We start from the raw sequence: 16,290 nt of genomic DNA, 5'->3' as shown, positions 1-16,290 counted from the left end.
CTTCACAAGTGGTGAAGCAGGTGTCCAGGTGTCCGTCTTTCTCTTCCCATCTGTCTTCCTCACCTCAATTTCTCTCTGTCCTATCCAATGACAACAACAATAATAAACAACAAGGGCAACAAAAGGGAAAAAATAGTCTCCATGAGTCATCCAGGATTCGTAGTACAGGCACCGAGTCCCAGTGATAACCCTGGAGCCAAAAAATATATTTATTAATTTAGGTTTTCAATCTCCAACTTCATATGCACCTCACTGGAGAGTGGGGGAAGCCAGATAATCTCCACAATAACCTGGATGCCACTGAGAACACATTTTCAAACACTCTGATAGCAACTTCAGGTTCTTCCACTTACTCCCTTTTGTTGGGTGAATAACGTTGGGTGAATAACGTTGAGCACAGAAATTTCTAGAATGTGAGGTGGGAATCACTTTAGGGCAAAGGCAGCACATGCCAAGCAGTAATATTACCCTTTATTTCTGTTGATTCAGTTAAGTCTTACAACAATCCTTTAAGACTGGTGTCCATGTTTTACTAATGGGAAAATTAAGACACAAAAGGTAAAGAGGGAGTCGGGCTGTAGTGCAGCAGGTTAAGCGCAAGTGGCGCAAAGCGCAAGGACCGGTTTAAGGATCCCGGTTCAAGCCCCCAGCTCCCCACCTGCAGGGGAGTCGCATCACAAGCGGTGAAGCAGGTCTGTAGGTGTCTTGTCTTTCTCTCCCCCTCTTTCTTCCCCTCCTCTCCATTTCTCTCTGTCCTATCCAACAACAATGACATCAATGGTGACTACAACAATAAAACAGCAAGGGCAACAAAAAGGAATAAATAAATAATAAAATTAAAAAATTTAAAAAAAAAAAGGTAAAGAAATTTGTCTAAGTCAAAGAGCTAATAAATGGCAAAGCTGAAACATGAACCGAGGAACTCCCAACTTCCTGGGGCTAAACTCTTAACAAAATGCTATACTATTTTCACAAACAGAAAAATAAAGAAGTATGTTCTCTAGTCCAAGATAACATGGTTCAGACCTCCATTTACACTCATTCCTGAACTCCTCACCGTGTACTTATAAACCAGCATAAGTAATACCATTTGGATAGTGCCGGAGTCCTTCAGTCACGTAGTTCCAGAGCTTCCCTAACCTCTAGCCACTATATATAGTCACAAAGGTATGATGCAGCCCCAATACTAACCATTAGTAACCACTAACATTACATACTGGACTAAGCATCTTACATGAGGCTCAAGAGTTGTTCTAAGATATAGGTAGAAGGTTGGAGGAAGAGAAGAGCCTGGGCCTGGAACAAAGCAGCAAACACATAGACTGAAGCAGATTTCTTCATTAAGTAAAAGGGAGGACCATCATCATCTCTAATTCAACAAGCCAATGAACTGAACCATCTCTAGTTTCCCAGCCTCCACAGTAAAGTGAAGGGTATGACAAATTCTCTTAAGTATTTAGACTGCATAAACTTGAGTCTACATTCCCTCCTCTCCTCATTCCCACAGTTGCCAAGTCCTTGTGGGTTGTTTTTTGTTTCATTTTTTATTTGTTCTAAAAGCTCTACATCCAAACCACTCTTTATTCCCTACTGTGTCAACTTCCTCTTGGTTCAGGACCTCATTATCTCTTGTCTGCACTGCTGGAATACTTCTTAAACCCTATTGACATTACAAGGACAGGCTGTCACAGCAGCCACCTCCTTAGTCTGTCTATCTTTCACTAGTTTTCCCCCACCGTCATGCTTGGTTGGGTCTGCACTGCCAGACCTATATTCCTAATGCCCCTTCCTTGCTCAGTAAATGATAAGGAGCCAGAAAGACAGTTCTCCTGGGAATGCACTGGCTTTGCCATGTACACCACATTATCTTGTTGTTTCTGCAACTCTTATTTTACTCTGTATCCATTTCCTAGCAAATGGCATGAGTTCTAATCTATGCCTCACATTTCTCATCTACAAAAAATCGGGATGCAATCTTCTTCCTGCCTATAATACATGGATTTTAAGAAAATTCATGTGATAAAAGTTGAGAAAAGGAAAAGGAGGATGAGAAACTCCTAGTCAGATCTTTAACAGCTTTTTAAAAAAATTTTTCCCCTTTTGTTGTCCTTGTTGTTTTTCATTGTTGTTGTAGTTATTATTGATGTCGTCATTGTTAGATAGGACAGAGAGAAATGAAGAGAGGAGGGGAAGATAGAGAGGGGGAGAGAAAGATAGATACCTGCAGACCTGCTTCACCACCTGTAAAGCGACTCCCCTGCAGGTGGAGATCCAGGGCTCGAACCGGGATCCTTCTGCCGGTCCTTGCGCTTTGTGCCACATGCGCTTAACCTACTATGCAACAGCCCGACTCCCCCTTTAACAGCTTTTTATGAGCCACAATACACTGTGTATATATAGAAGGCTTCTAGCCAATTAGCCAAAACACACTTCCTGAGCCTGGTTGACATGGTCACAAAGTCTGCTAGGAGTCACAGATACAGGAATGATTAACAACAGTCCTTATTCTTAGCATGTGGCAGTGTAGGGTGGGGTTGTAGCAACTTCCTACAAAAAGATTACTAATAGTAGGTAAATTCAACATATGCTATTAATCTTAAAATGAGATAAATAAAATCAGGCAGGCCACAAGTAGCCTAAGAAGCTTTGTAGAAGGAATAAGAACTTAAGTTAGGTCTTGATGCACAGCAATTAAAAAGACACAGGCTATTATGCACTAAGTGCAGGACTACGTGTTATACTGCTAGCCCTCATAATATCCTATGAAGCAAGTGATGGCATACCCATTTCACAGCCAAATTAACTGAAGATGGGTGAGAGGCTAAGCATGCCATTTAGTCCAAATCCTTTATGTCTGCTTGTTTCAAGGTCTGCCCTGTTTTATTAAGACACTTCATGAAAAGAAGCACCAAATAAACTCTAAAGTTATTTCTACTTCAAAACCCACTTATTTGAAAGGTGGGTAGGGTATGCTGCTTATCTTCCCATAAGACTGCCATCTGCAGCCCAACAGGTAGGACAAAATGTATAAAGTGTTGGATTCTCAAACATGGGGTCCTGAGTTTGAACCCCAGTACTGCATGTGCCAGAGTAATGCTCTGGGTTTCTATCTCTCCCTAAGCAGGTATTTTAAAAGTTAAAGAAAAAAAAAAAAGGGCTATCATCTTATGACTTGGGGTCTTACTAACCTTATTGCTGGAAACTTTTATTTATTTTATTTATAAAAAGGAAAAATTGGGGGGTCGGGCGGTGGCGCAGTGGGTTAAGCGCATGTGGCGCAAAGCGCAGGGACCGGAGTAAGGATCCCGGTTCCAGCCTCCGGCTCCCCACCTGCAGGGGAGTCGCTTCACAGGCGGTGAAGCAGGTCTGCAGGTGTCTATCTTTCTCTCCCCCTCTCTATCTTCCCCTCCTCTCTCCATTTCTCTCTGTCCTATCCAACAACGAATTGCGTCAACAAGGGCAATAATAATAACCACAACGAAGCTACAACAAGGGCAACAAAAGGGGGAAAAAAAAATGGCCTCCAGGAGCGGTGGATTCATGGTGCAGGCACCGAGCCCAGCAATAACCCTGGAGGAGGAAAAAAAAAAAAAAGGAAAAATTGGTGTGGTCCAGGAGGTAGCGCAGTGGCTAAGGCACTAGACTCTCAAGCATGAGGTCCTGAGTTCAATCACTGGCAGCACATGTACCAGAGTGATGTCTGGTTCTTTCTCTCCTATCTTTCTCATTAATAAATAAATAAAATCTTTAAAATTAAATGTTTTAAAAATTAAAAAAAATAAAAAAGGAAACACTGACAAAACCATAGGATAAGAGGGATAAACTCCACACAATTCCCACCACCAGAACTCCTTATCCCATCCCCTTCCTTGATAGCTTTCCTATTCTTTAACCCTCTGGGAGCATGGACCCAAAGTCATTGTGGAATGCAGAAGGTTGAAGGTCTGGCTTCTGAAATTGCTTCCTCACTGAACATGAGCATTGGCAGGTCTATCCATACTCCCAGCCTGTCTCTCTCTTTCCCTAGTGGGGCAGGGCTCTGGGGAAGTGGGGCTCCAGGACACATTGGTGGGGTTGTCTGTCCAGGGAACCCTGGTTGGCATTATCTTAGCATCTGGAACCTGGTGGCTGAAAAGAGAGTTAACATATAAAGCCAAACAAGTTGCTGACTAATCATGAACCTAAAGGCTGGAATAGTACAGATGAAGAGAGTTGGGGGGGGGGGGTCTCCGTTCTGTAGATAGCTAGTAGGCATATTTTAGTTATATTCCAAAGGGCCTGTGGCTATACTAGCTTTTGGGTTCCCCCCCCCCCCCCGAGCCTGAAATCTGATATGCAGGTGGATCCAAGTTACTGTCTGGGAAGATGATGTCACGGCTGCATAAAGGACCAGAGAGCTGGATCAGGGAAGAGAGTAGCTCCCTAATATGGGAAAGGTGTATAAATATTGTTGACTATAAAACCTCACTGATCTGATGTGATCAGGGGCCCATATTCAGCTTAGGAGCCTATGTGACCTCTGCATCCCTGTAGATCTGAGCTCACATTCTGTGGTCATGAGTAGGAACATTCCAGGCTGCCCCAACAGCAGGACCCATCTTCCTCAGGTGTAGCATAGAGTCTGTTGTCCCGCCTCCCTTTGGAGGATGGAACATTCTCTATAGTTGTTGATCCAATTGAAGGTAAGGTCCTACGGGGACCCAAAAGGGTCTATTTTGTTGTTCCTGATAGGGATGGCTGGTAACAATGGAGAGAGGGATTTATTCGAGGTCTAAGCCCATCATGTCTATTTGGAGCTTGGACATACAAAGTTTCCTTTATTTAAAATTAGTGAAGAAGGATTAATACTACTGATGTTAATTAAAAAAAATTAAGTTATTGGTTCTAGAAATGGGGGAAAAGGGCCAGGTGGTGGTGCATCTGGTTGAACGCACGTTATAATGCACAAGGAAGGACCTGGGTTCAAGTCCCTGGCCCCTACCTGCAGGGGGAAAGCTTTGCGAGTGATGAAGCAGTGCTACAGGTGTCTCTATCTCCCCCTACCCTCTTTATTTCTGGTTGTCTCTATCCAATAAATAAAGAAAACTAAAATTTAAAAAGTCAAGAAATTAAGGGAAAACCTCAGGATGAAAAGCAGCATGGACATCAAAACTTTCATTAGGGTAGGAAGCAATGGCTTTGGACAAGAGAATGGGAGCACTACAGAGCTATGGAGCGATTTTAACAGAAGGAATCATCTACATCTGTAAGACTTAATATATCTATCATGCCCCAAAAGCTGGAAGATAGTTTACTGGTTAAAGCAAGCACATTGCCACATATGTGGCCTTGGATCTGAGTCCCAGCACCACGTGGGAGTGCCATGGGTAACATCTGAGGGAGGTCATGGTTGGTGAAGTACTATTGTCTCTCTCCTGTCTCCCAAACCAAAAATTTTTAAATTGGCCCAGGGAGGCCACTCATCAGTGATACATATGCAAGATCCAAGGTTTAACCCTTAGTTTCTCAAAGCAAAAGCATACCCCCTAGAAATTTTTTGTATGTTTGTTTATTTATTTTGGATACAGAGAAATTAAGAGTGTAAGACACACACACCTGCAGTACTATTTCACCATTTGTGAAGCTTCCCCCCTGGAGGTGGGGCCTGGGGGACTTTGACCCAGGGTCCTCATGCATTGTAATTTGTGTACTCAACCAGTTGTGCCACTCACTACCCGGCCCCTCCCCAGAGAACTTTTATGGATCAGAGCAGGGCCTATAAGAACACTGATGGAAACAAGTGTATCTGAAGTGGTATCTTCCTTGGGAGAAGAGGAGAAGCTAAAGTGGTTCTCTAGGCCTCTAGGGTGGCAACCAAGGCAGGAATGAGCAGCCTCAGGAGATTAATCATAGCATAACAGCTCCTGGCTAAGTCAGCAGGGCTCGATTAAGAATGGTCTCAGAACCACTTCTACTACAGTCAGCACTTGAGAATACACTCACTCCAGCAGGGAGAACAACACTGGCCTCAGAGAAAGTTATCTAGAAACCAAGCCTGACAATCTATTTGTTAGCTGTCCCTGGTTTAACCCTTTTGGCTTCAAGTCTTTAACTGCTTCAACCCTTGTGAAGTCTATTTTCCCAGCCTTGACTAAACTCCATGGTCTTGCAGTTCTGCCAGACTCAATCCACTCACAAAGATACCTGACCGTATGACTGGCTCTATTACATGGTGTCTATGCTCTGGCATAATAAACCAACTGGCTATGTTGTTACAAAGATTAAAGAGGTGACCTCAACATAATTAAAATGCAGCCATGCCACAAAATGGCTGAGTAAATCCTCCTTTAGTCCCCAACAGACAAGTGTCGGGATGCTCAATATATCACAAAAAGAGACCCCGAAGGGCAGCTGATTTCTTAATGACAGGTGACATCAGGCTCTCTTAAGCGCAATCCATGTCCATGTAATGAAAATAGTATGTATGCCATAAATAGATGAAATTTAATCCAGGTTGTTTTCCAGGCTGACTGAAGGAATGTTCACAGAAGAAATGCAATACAATTTCACTTTCTGTGCAGCTAACAGAATTTCTCCTTCCTCAGCTGAAGCTGTCTCCAGTTTCCCCCTCCGCCTTCTCTTGAAGAACAAACCCACAGGAATCATCAAGGGAGGCACAGTAATTACTGTTTTCTTTTCTCCATGCTAATGAGACAGTTGGATGCATCCCCTTCTCCCTCCTGAATTGGAAATGAAATCTAAGGCTTTATAATCTATAACCTACACACCAAATCTTGGGTCAGACAGTGCTCCCCCCCCCCCATTCTCAAGATATATAATGCTCTCCTGATGTGAACTTAGCTCAAGAATCTGGTTCTGGGGTAGAAGACTAGGATCTAACTAAAAGATAATGCCAATTTTCTTAAAAATTGTCTGGAAAAGCCAAAAAAGGATCTGAATTTCATTTAGAATTTAGCTCAGTTAGCTCTCCAGAAAGGGGGTGGGAAAGCTGTCCTCTCTAATCTTCCGAAAAACTTCAAGTCTGGTGGATAAAAGGAGCTCCTGAGTATAGAACACAACAACTTAAGTCCACTAGACCAATCTCTTACCTCACATATGAAGTCAAATCTAGCAGTACTGGGGATTACTTAACACCCTACATAAAGCAGTAGATGCTGTAGCTCCGAACTTAGTCATGGCCTGCCTGCCTATCTAACCATGACCAGAGAAAAAGAAATGCATCTCGGGGAAAAGAAGCCAGTCTGTAAAGAGCATGCCAAAAAAAACATTTCAAGGGGGGCAGGCAGTGGTGCACCCAGTTAAGTACACATAGTACTATGTGGAAAGACCTGCACAGGATACAAGTACGAGCCACCACTCCCCACCTGTAGCAGAGAAGATGCTTCATGAGCAGTGAAACATCTGCAGGTGTCTATCTTTTTCTCCCTCTCTATCAACCCCTCCCCTCTCAATTTCTGTCCTATCGGAAAAAAATGGCTGCCAGGAGAAATGGATTAATAGTGCTAGCACCGAGCCCCAGTGAAAACCCTAGAGAACAAAAAAAATAAGAAAATGGTTCAGATTCTTAAACTGGAATATTTTTTTTCTTTTTCTTTCTAAAGTGGAATAACCTGTAGAATGTAGAAAGACGTATTTTTTTCAACTTTAAGAATGGTGCTTGTTAGCTTTCACAAGTCTTGCCTCTTACTACCTTAGCTCTATCGTTTCAGATGGAATTCATCAACTCAAATATAATTCTCAAATTCTGACTCTAAGCAGGAAATATTTAAAAGTCTTAGCCATAATTTCTATACCATAACCACAGGGCCTGGATAGCAACGCTTTCTTCCTCTTCTATTCTAGAGTTGACTATGAGGCTCCCTTGTAGTACTAAAAATATCAGAAGTACAGACCAAGCTTCGTCTTCTAGTGTGCACAAAACTGTGTTCTGAAATTGCGTTCTGGTCTACTAATGGGTCTAAGTCCATGTGAGAGCCCCTATCTTAGTCACCTGCCTTGGACCATATGCCCCACTTCTAGGACTAAGCAATAGGCACCAAATCAAGGTCTAGGCTTCCATCAATAGTCAGTCTTGAGACTACCTGCCAACCTGGACTTAAACATCAGTCACATCAGTCTGCTGTTCTCCCCACACTTTTGTAAGAAGGTACCATAGGGGGGTCAGGCAGTGGCACACCAGGTTAAGCATACATAGTATGAAAAGACAGGAGAGTCACTTCACAGATGGCAAATTTTTCTCTCTTCTCCTCAATCTGTCTCTGTCCTATTGAAAAAATGGCCGCAGAAGCAGTGGATTCATAGTACAGGCACAGAGCCCCAGTGATAAACCTGGAGGCAAAATAGTTAAAATTAAAATTAAACAAAAAAGGGGGGAGAGAAGGTAGCATAGCATAGTACAGATAGCATGTAGAAAAACCTGGTCTTGGACCTGATCCCTAAACTGGGTACCCTTGGGCAATAATACTTAACTGCTTCCATGTATTATTTTCCTAAGTCTTTGATCACTCTGTCTCTTCTAACAATCTCCCCTGCTTGGGAGATGGGATTATTCGGGTGTTCCCCTATATATACAGTAAATCAGTTGCTGTCTACTGAATGATCCTCTACAGTTACTAATTCTATAAAATAGAGATAGCACCTAAGTCAGAGCTGTGAGATAAATTAAGAAAAAAAAATGTGTAAGTTACCAGGATCAGCACCCAGCTCTTCTATTCTTATCACTGGACACCCAGGGCCAAATGTTTGCCGGTACTGAATTAGACTGCCCCGCATGCCTTGCTGAACCTCAGTAGTCAGCTTGATCTGACCTCCAAGGTCTGTTTCACTCCAGTAATTAGACAGAGTGACAATTCCTGGAACCTTGCCAGCAGGGGGGAAAAAAAAACAGGACTATGACTACTTTCTTCATAGTCAAAGGTAGTAAATTTCAAGTAACTGTGATGTGAGCATATATTAATATTCTAGATAAAAGTAAAACTGAACTGTACTCGGGTTAAGGATCTTGGAAAATTAACCCAAATTCCAAAAAGTGGCTAGAGTCTGGAGCCTGCACAAGGGTCAGAGATATGAGACTAATTAACTGAGGCCACACAGTAAACAGAAGGGAAAAACAATCACTGTGGTTCCCATCTAGTGTTCTGCTTTGTGGGGGTAGGATAGAATGGGTGCAAGTCCCTGTCCTATTCTTTTGTGTGTGTGTGTGTGTAATATTTATTTAAATATTTATTCCCTTTTGTTGCCCTTGTTGTTTTATTGTTGTAGTTATTGTTGTTGTTATTGATGTTGTTGTTGTTGGATAGGACAGAGAGAAATGGAGAGAGGAGGGGAAGACAGAGGGGGAGAGAAAGTTAAAGACACCTGCAAACCTGCTTCACCGCTTCACCGCCTGTGAAGCGACTCCCCTGCAGGTGGGGAGCCAGAGGCTCAAACCAGGATCCTTACGCTGGCCCTTGCCCTTTGCACCACATGCGCTTAGCCCGCTGTGCTACTGCCGGACTCCCCAATATGAGTATTTTAAATCCCTCTTACAACAGCTACTTTAGGTGATAAAAATTCTGTTCATTTCCAACTTCTCATCTCAAACTATGTTCCCCATATCTCCTTTTTTTATTAAAGATATTTATTTATTCCCTTTTGTTGCCCTTGGTTTTATTGTTGTTGTCATTGTTCTTGGATAGGACAGAAAGAAATGGAGAGGAGGGGAAGACAGAGAGGGGAAGAGAAAGACACCTGCAGACCTGCTTCACCGCCTGTGAAGCGACTCCCCTGCAGGTGGGGAGCCCGGGGCTTGAACCCAGATCCTTACGCAGATCCTTGCACTTTGCGCCACCTGTGCTTAACCCACTGCACTACCGCCCGACTCCCATGTTTCTAAGATATCTATTCCCAGAAATCTTCAGACTTGCAAAATAGGGATAAAGGGGCCAAGCCAAGTGGCGCACCTGGTTAAGCGCACACACTACACTGTACAAGGACACAGTTTCAACCCCCTGGTCCCCACCTGCAGGGGGAAAGCATCACAAGTGGTGAAGTAGAGCTGCAGATTTGTCTGTCTCTCTCCCCTCTCAATTTCTGTCTCTAATAGATAGAATATTTAAATTGGGGATTAAGTATAGAGAAGAGGCACAAGTTGTGCTCCATGAGGAAGAATTACCTGTTTTTTTCTATTCTCCTGAACTTCTGGGAAGTTAAGTGACTTGCCTAAATGCCACATAGCTAAAAATGGTAAATCAGGACTTGCCTATATTCTTGGGTCCCCTTTGTGACTATCCTTTTGTAACTTTCAGCAAGTTTGACCTATACAAAGTTTTTGAGTTCAGTGCTTTATCCACTGAGCCATCTGTTGGACCACACAATTTCTTCCTACATAGGACCAGATAGTAAGCATTGTAGGCATTAAGAGTCAACTGTGTTGGGAGTTGGGTGGTAGCACAGAGGGTTAAGTGCACATGGTGCAAAGCACAAGGACCAGCATAAAGATCCCAGTTTGAGGCCCCGGCTCCCCACCTGTAGGGGGTTCGCTTCACAGGCGGTGAAGCAGGTCTGCAAATGTGTCTTTCTCTCCCCCACCCCGTCTTCCCCTCTTCTCTCCATTTCTCGATGTCCTATCTAACAATGATAACATCAATAACAACAACAATAAAAAAAAAAAAACCAAGGGCAACAAAAGGGAAAATAAATAAATAAGATTAAAAAAAAGTCAACACAACAAGACAACAAATAACCCCATCCAAAAATGGGGGAAGGGCTTGGACAGAATATTCACCACAGAAGAGATCCAAAAGGCCGAGAAACACATGAAAAAATGCTCCAAGTCTCTGATTGTCAGAGAAATGCAAATCAAGACAACAATGAGATATCACTTCACTCCTGTGAGAATGTCATACATCAGAAAAGGTAACAGCAGCAAATGCTGGAGAGGGTGTGGGGTCAAAGGAACCCTCCTGCACTGCTGGTGGGAATATCAATTGGTCCAACTTCTGTGGAGAACAGTCTAGAGAACTCTCAGAAGGCTAGAAATGGACCTATCCTATGACCCTGCAATTCCTCTCCTGGGGATATATCCTAAGGAACCCAACACATCCATCCAAAAAGATTTGTGTACACATATGTTCTTGGCAGCACAATTTGTAATAGCCAAAACCCGGAAGCAACCCAGGTGTCCAACAACAGATGAGTGGCTGAGCAAGTGGTGGTATATATTTACAATGGAACACTACTCAGCTGTAAAAAATGGTGACTTCACCATTTTCAGCCGATCTTGGATGGACCTTGAAAATTTCATGTTAAGTGAAATAAGTCAGAAACAGAAGGATGAATATGGGATGATCTCACTCTCAGGCAGAAGTTGAAAAACAAGATCAGAAAAGAAAACACAAGTAGAACCTGAAATGGAATTGGCGTATTACACCAAAGTAAAAGACTCTGGGGTGGGTGGGTGGGGAGAATACATGTCCATGAAGGATGATAGATGACATAGTGGGGGTTGTATTGTTAAATGGGAAACTGGGGAATGTTATGCATATACAAACTATTGTATTTACTGTTGAATGTAAAACATTAATTCCCCAATAAAGAAATAAATTTTTAAAAAAGTCAACTGTGTCATATCAAGTATGAACAGTGATAAGAGAAACCAATGAGTGTGACTGTATTCCTAACAGTTTTAATGAAAAGAGGCAGCAGGATGGGGGTAAAAAAAAAAAAAAAAAAGAAAGAAAAAGAAAGAAAAGTAGCAGACTAGATTCAGTCAACAGGCACCTATTCTAACTAATCTGTCTCCAATCACTCTACCTCCAATTCATCACAGACACCTTACCTGTCGCCTCAGTGGTAGACACCCCCTCCTTGCCTACAAAACAGAATTTGTATTCTATCCTTATCTTATATCATATCCACTCCGTACTCCAATGAGTAGACTGTCACCTCGCAACTACCCTTTCCCATACTGTTTCCTAGCACCTGCATTGCCCTTCTCCACTCTTGTCAATTTTACCTATTCAAGGATACACTTAACCGTCAACGCCTGTTAACAAGTCTTTGCTTGTTCTGCCTTACACAATTGGTGGGATGGGAGAAAAATATATGTATATGCATATGTATATCCATCCACCACCCACCACTGCTTTCTCACTCTCCTCCAACTTTAAAACTTTTCAGTGGTAATGGCTATGTCTAATCTGATTGTATACCCCTTGCAGTATATACATAGCACCCAGTATCCACTGACTCACTAGGATTCATGCTGAAAGATCACTAAAACATGGAAATGACTGGCTCTAATTGTATCATGAGATGGTATCTCAGTTAATTTCAAGGCTAACAGTATGGTTCATCAAACTTCTTGAATCTGGCAAGGTAAATAGATAGGATAAGAGACAAAATTAATCACTGCGGATCTAGACTGTGTTGACATGTATAAAGACAAGGAGGATCAGGTTTTCGGAGCTTCTTTACCCTGACCTCAAATTTTACCCCCTCCCCCCAACCAAACTGTATTCTTGATGCCAGCTATCAACTGATCCCAATTTAGCATAACCCAAAACAGTAGATCTTTCTAACAAGTACAGAACTTAGAATTTCACACAAAGATTCCAAGCATGCAGGTTCAACCTCAGTTAAAGACAGAATTCAAAAATACAAGAATTAACAAGTCCCTTTGGGTCTTGAAGTCTGTAGCTCATAAGTTTAGCTATACTATCTCTGAGAAGTTGTGAAGCCTAACACTAAATTTCTGCAAGAAACACACATACCATGCACACACAAAATTTTCTCCTAAGACCAGAACAGAACATTTCATTTGAGTAAGTAAGCTTGTCACAGGCATGGGGTACTTAGCATATCTGCCACTCCAGGATTATGGCTGTCAAGTTTTAATTAGGGTAATTAGAGTTAAAAATGTAATTTCATTTTCAGAAGTATTTTGAACAGATTCCATTAACTTTTTTTTTCCTCCCCTTCTCTCCAGATCACAGAAAAAAGGGGCAGGCTGAGTAGAGCAAGTAAAAGATTTTGCCGTCAGAGAAACAAGCCATCATGTGCTTGAGCCAAAAAAAACCATCAAATCACTAGCAAGAGCCCATAGCAGCTCTGCAGTGTTGGCACAGAGGATAAACGGATGCCACTCCTCCCCCAAAAGTGAAATTTCAGTCAGTACCTGCTATTTAATAAATCAACCAGCTCCTTCCATCTGCTGTGCTTGTGTTATTGCCATGATATGGCTACTGCCCTGTGCCTGGCAAGGGGTCTTCTATTGGGTTGTCAGAATTGTCATGACATTTTTCTATGCAAAAGCACATCATGACTTTTCTAACAACCCAATATATGATTTGTTATATGTTAGCACCTAGTGTAATGTATACCCTTTGTCAGAGAGTTCCTGGGCATGGATAAAGAGATAATTCACTAGGAAGGAACATACATGTGGCCCCCAGCAACACTCAGCAGAGGCTATGGCACTAGAGGAAGTTTTGATGCTCTGGTGCCATGCTCTCTCTTTATCTCTCTGAGTGGAAAGCAACCCAGGCCAGTGAAATCCATTATATGTGAGCCTAAGACACAGCTAGATATATCTTTAGGTTTTTCTTTGTGCTCATTTCCTGGTCTAGAGTGTCACTCTTGCTTTACCTGCTTATCTTTTTCTTCCTTCTAAGTTATCCCCTCCACTACACTCCACACCACCCAGGAAAGTTGACCTTCATGCCTCTAATCACAGAATCCTTTGTACATGTCTCTACTAAGACTCTCTCTCTCTCTGTAGATAGATAGATAGATACAGATACAGATATACAGATACAGATACAGATACAGATACAGATACAGATATAGATATAGATATCCTAGTCTGACTGATGCTAGATTGTAAGGTCTCTTAAAGCAGGGGCTGAATCTTCTTTTAGGAACCTTCAGCACTAACACAAAGCCATGACACACACATCAACATATATTTGTTGATTGACCAAAAGTAGGGAAGTATGATTTGACTACACTAGGAGATGAGCATGTTAAGTCCTCAGTTCTACAAGCCTAGCAACAGCTAGTCAAGAATTCCTTCCTCCTCCTTGCACAGGGTCAGTTCAGAAACCTGACTCTGCAGTCCAAGTAGGAGGAAGCCGTCTTATTGATCCCAAATGATGATTGATCTCTCCCATTAGAGTCTGCTCATTCCTTGAGACCTTGGAAAGGAGATGGAAAAGCAAAAGCAAGCAGAGCACCACCTCCCACCCTCCTTACCACAAGTTTTAACAAATTCCTTTCAGCCTCAGAGGGGCTTCAGGAAGAAGTACTGAGCTGCAGTACAGTCTGCAAAAAGTAAGGGATGGTCTGCATAAAGAATAACAAATAGGGGAGTCGGGCTGTAGCGCAGCGGGTTAAGCGCAGGTGGCGCAAAGCACAAGGACCGGCATAAGGATCCCGGTTCGAACCCCAGCTCCCCACCTGCAGGGGAGTCGCTTCACAGGCGGTGAAGCAGGTCTGCAGGTGTCTATCTTTCTCTCCTCCCTGTCTTCCCCTCCTCTCTCCATTTCTCTTTGTCCTATCCAACAACGACGACAACAACAACAATAACTACAACAATAAAACAACAAGGGCAACAAAAGGGAATAAATAAATAAAATAAAATAAAAAGAGAATAAAAAAAAAGTATTTTAAAAAAAAAGAACAAATAAACAAAAAGAAAATAGCTCATATGACTTAAGTCAGTGTTGCAAGTGCTCAGAAGTACTATAATAAAAGGAGAGCATGCTATGACATAAAACAAACAGGCCATTTCACTTTACTGAGCTGGTTTCCTTTTCCAAACTGACCATCTATGGTTGTTAAAAGAAACAGATCCATAAACAAGCTTAACCTAATATATATTTTTTAAATTTCTTTATTGAGGAATTAATGTTTTACATTCAACAGTAAGCACAATAGTTCGTACATGCATGACATTTCCCAGTTTTCCATATAACAATACAACCCCTACTAGGTCCTCTGTCATCCTTTTTGGACCTGTATTCCCCCACCCACCCACCCCAGAGTCTTTTACTTTGGAGCAACATGCCAAGCTTAACCCAATATTTAACAATGATCTTTCCATCTTAGGGCCACTGTACTTAGCAATGTTATGTACGCATTTGTAAAGGTGAAGAATTCAGATTAGAGGAAAATGCAGATTAAATATTCCCCCATTTGCTCAGAGCAGTCCTACCTACTATCCTGCCTACTACTCAGAGAAGAGCTATACCAGCAGAACTATTATGCTGACAAGTATAACCAGGTCCATTTCATGGTAATCTGATTCTTCCTAGTAGCAACACTCCACTGGCTTCCTCGCAGCTCCCTAGTTCTGGCTGTAGGCTCTTATTGATCCATTTCTAATTAGGAGATGACAGACAGTCAAGGCCTGGCTTGCCTCTAACCAAAGCCCTACATGCCTTAATCAGAGCAGACCCAGAAAATGGATACACTTGAGGTGAAAGTAAACTAAACTCAAGTCAATTATAAGACTGAGTTTTGCTATATTATAGCTGAGAAAAATGAAGTCCAGAAAAGAAACTTGTTCAGTTCAAGATGGTAAAGGAACAATAACACAGGTGTTCTTACTATTAGCTCTTTCCTTTAGGTTAAGTGTTTCCCAATGAGGCTACACAATAGTGGATTCAAGTGACCTGTTAGAAATACAGTTAGTGGGTCAACATACTCTGCTAACCAAGGAAGACTGGTCATGAAATGAGTGTAGCCTAGAATGTTCCTAGCTATGACCACAGGATGCAAGTTCAGACCAAGAGGGATGCAGAGTTTACACAGGCACCTGTGCTATGAATAGACATGGGCCCTATATCAGATCAATGGGCTTTATTAGAGTTAACGGTATTTATATATTCTTCCCATATTTGGGAGCTACCCTCTGCCCTGAACAGCTTTCTAATCCTATTCCCAACTCTGACACAATCCTCCCAGACGATACTTTCAGTCTACCTGTATGTTAGCTGCTGGGCTCAGGCAAAATTAATAAAGTCACGGGCCCCTTGGAATATGCCTAAAATAATTTCCTAGCTTCTTCCAATATGAAGAACCCAAATCTTACCTGGTATATTCTTAACTTCAGGTTCCTGATTACTAAAGAAATTGTTCTGCTTTATATCTTAATATAAAGCAAACTACAGATGCTTTTCAGTCACCAAATTGCAGATGCTACCATGATGCCAACCTGACTTCCCTGAGCAGTCTCACCTGTATGTCCTGAAACCCCATCTCTCCAGAGCCCTACCCCACTAGGCAAAGATAAGCCAGACCTTCCAACTT

At 42.2% G+C, this 16,290-nt stretch overlaps 1 protein-coding gene across 5 annotated transcripts in view; it reads right to left on the bottom strand.

Annotated features, from left to right (window-relative positions):
* RALY (RALY heterogeneous nuclear ribonucleoprotein) overlaps window positions 1–16,290 on the bottom strand; it is a 94,124-nt gene that overhangs the window by 53,566 nt on the left and 24,268 nt on the right. The window lies entirely within an intron of this gene.

The sequence above is a fragment of the Erinaceus europaeus genome, chromosome 1, assembly GCF_950295315.1.
Source record: "Erinaceus europaeus chromosome 1, mEriEur2.1, whole genome shotgun sequence".
Lineage (NCBI taxonomy): Eukaryota > Metazoa > Chordata > Mammalia > Eulipotyphla > Erinaceidae > Erinaceus > Erinaceus europaeus.
Note: the sequence above shows the minus strand (reverse complement) of the source record. Positions and strands in the feature narration are given on the sequence as shown.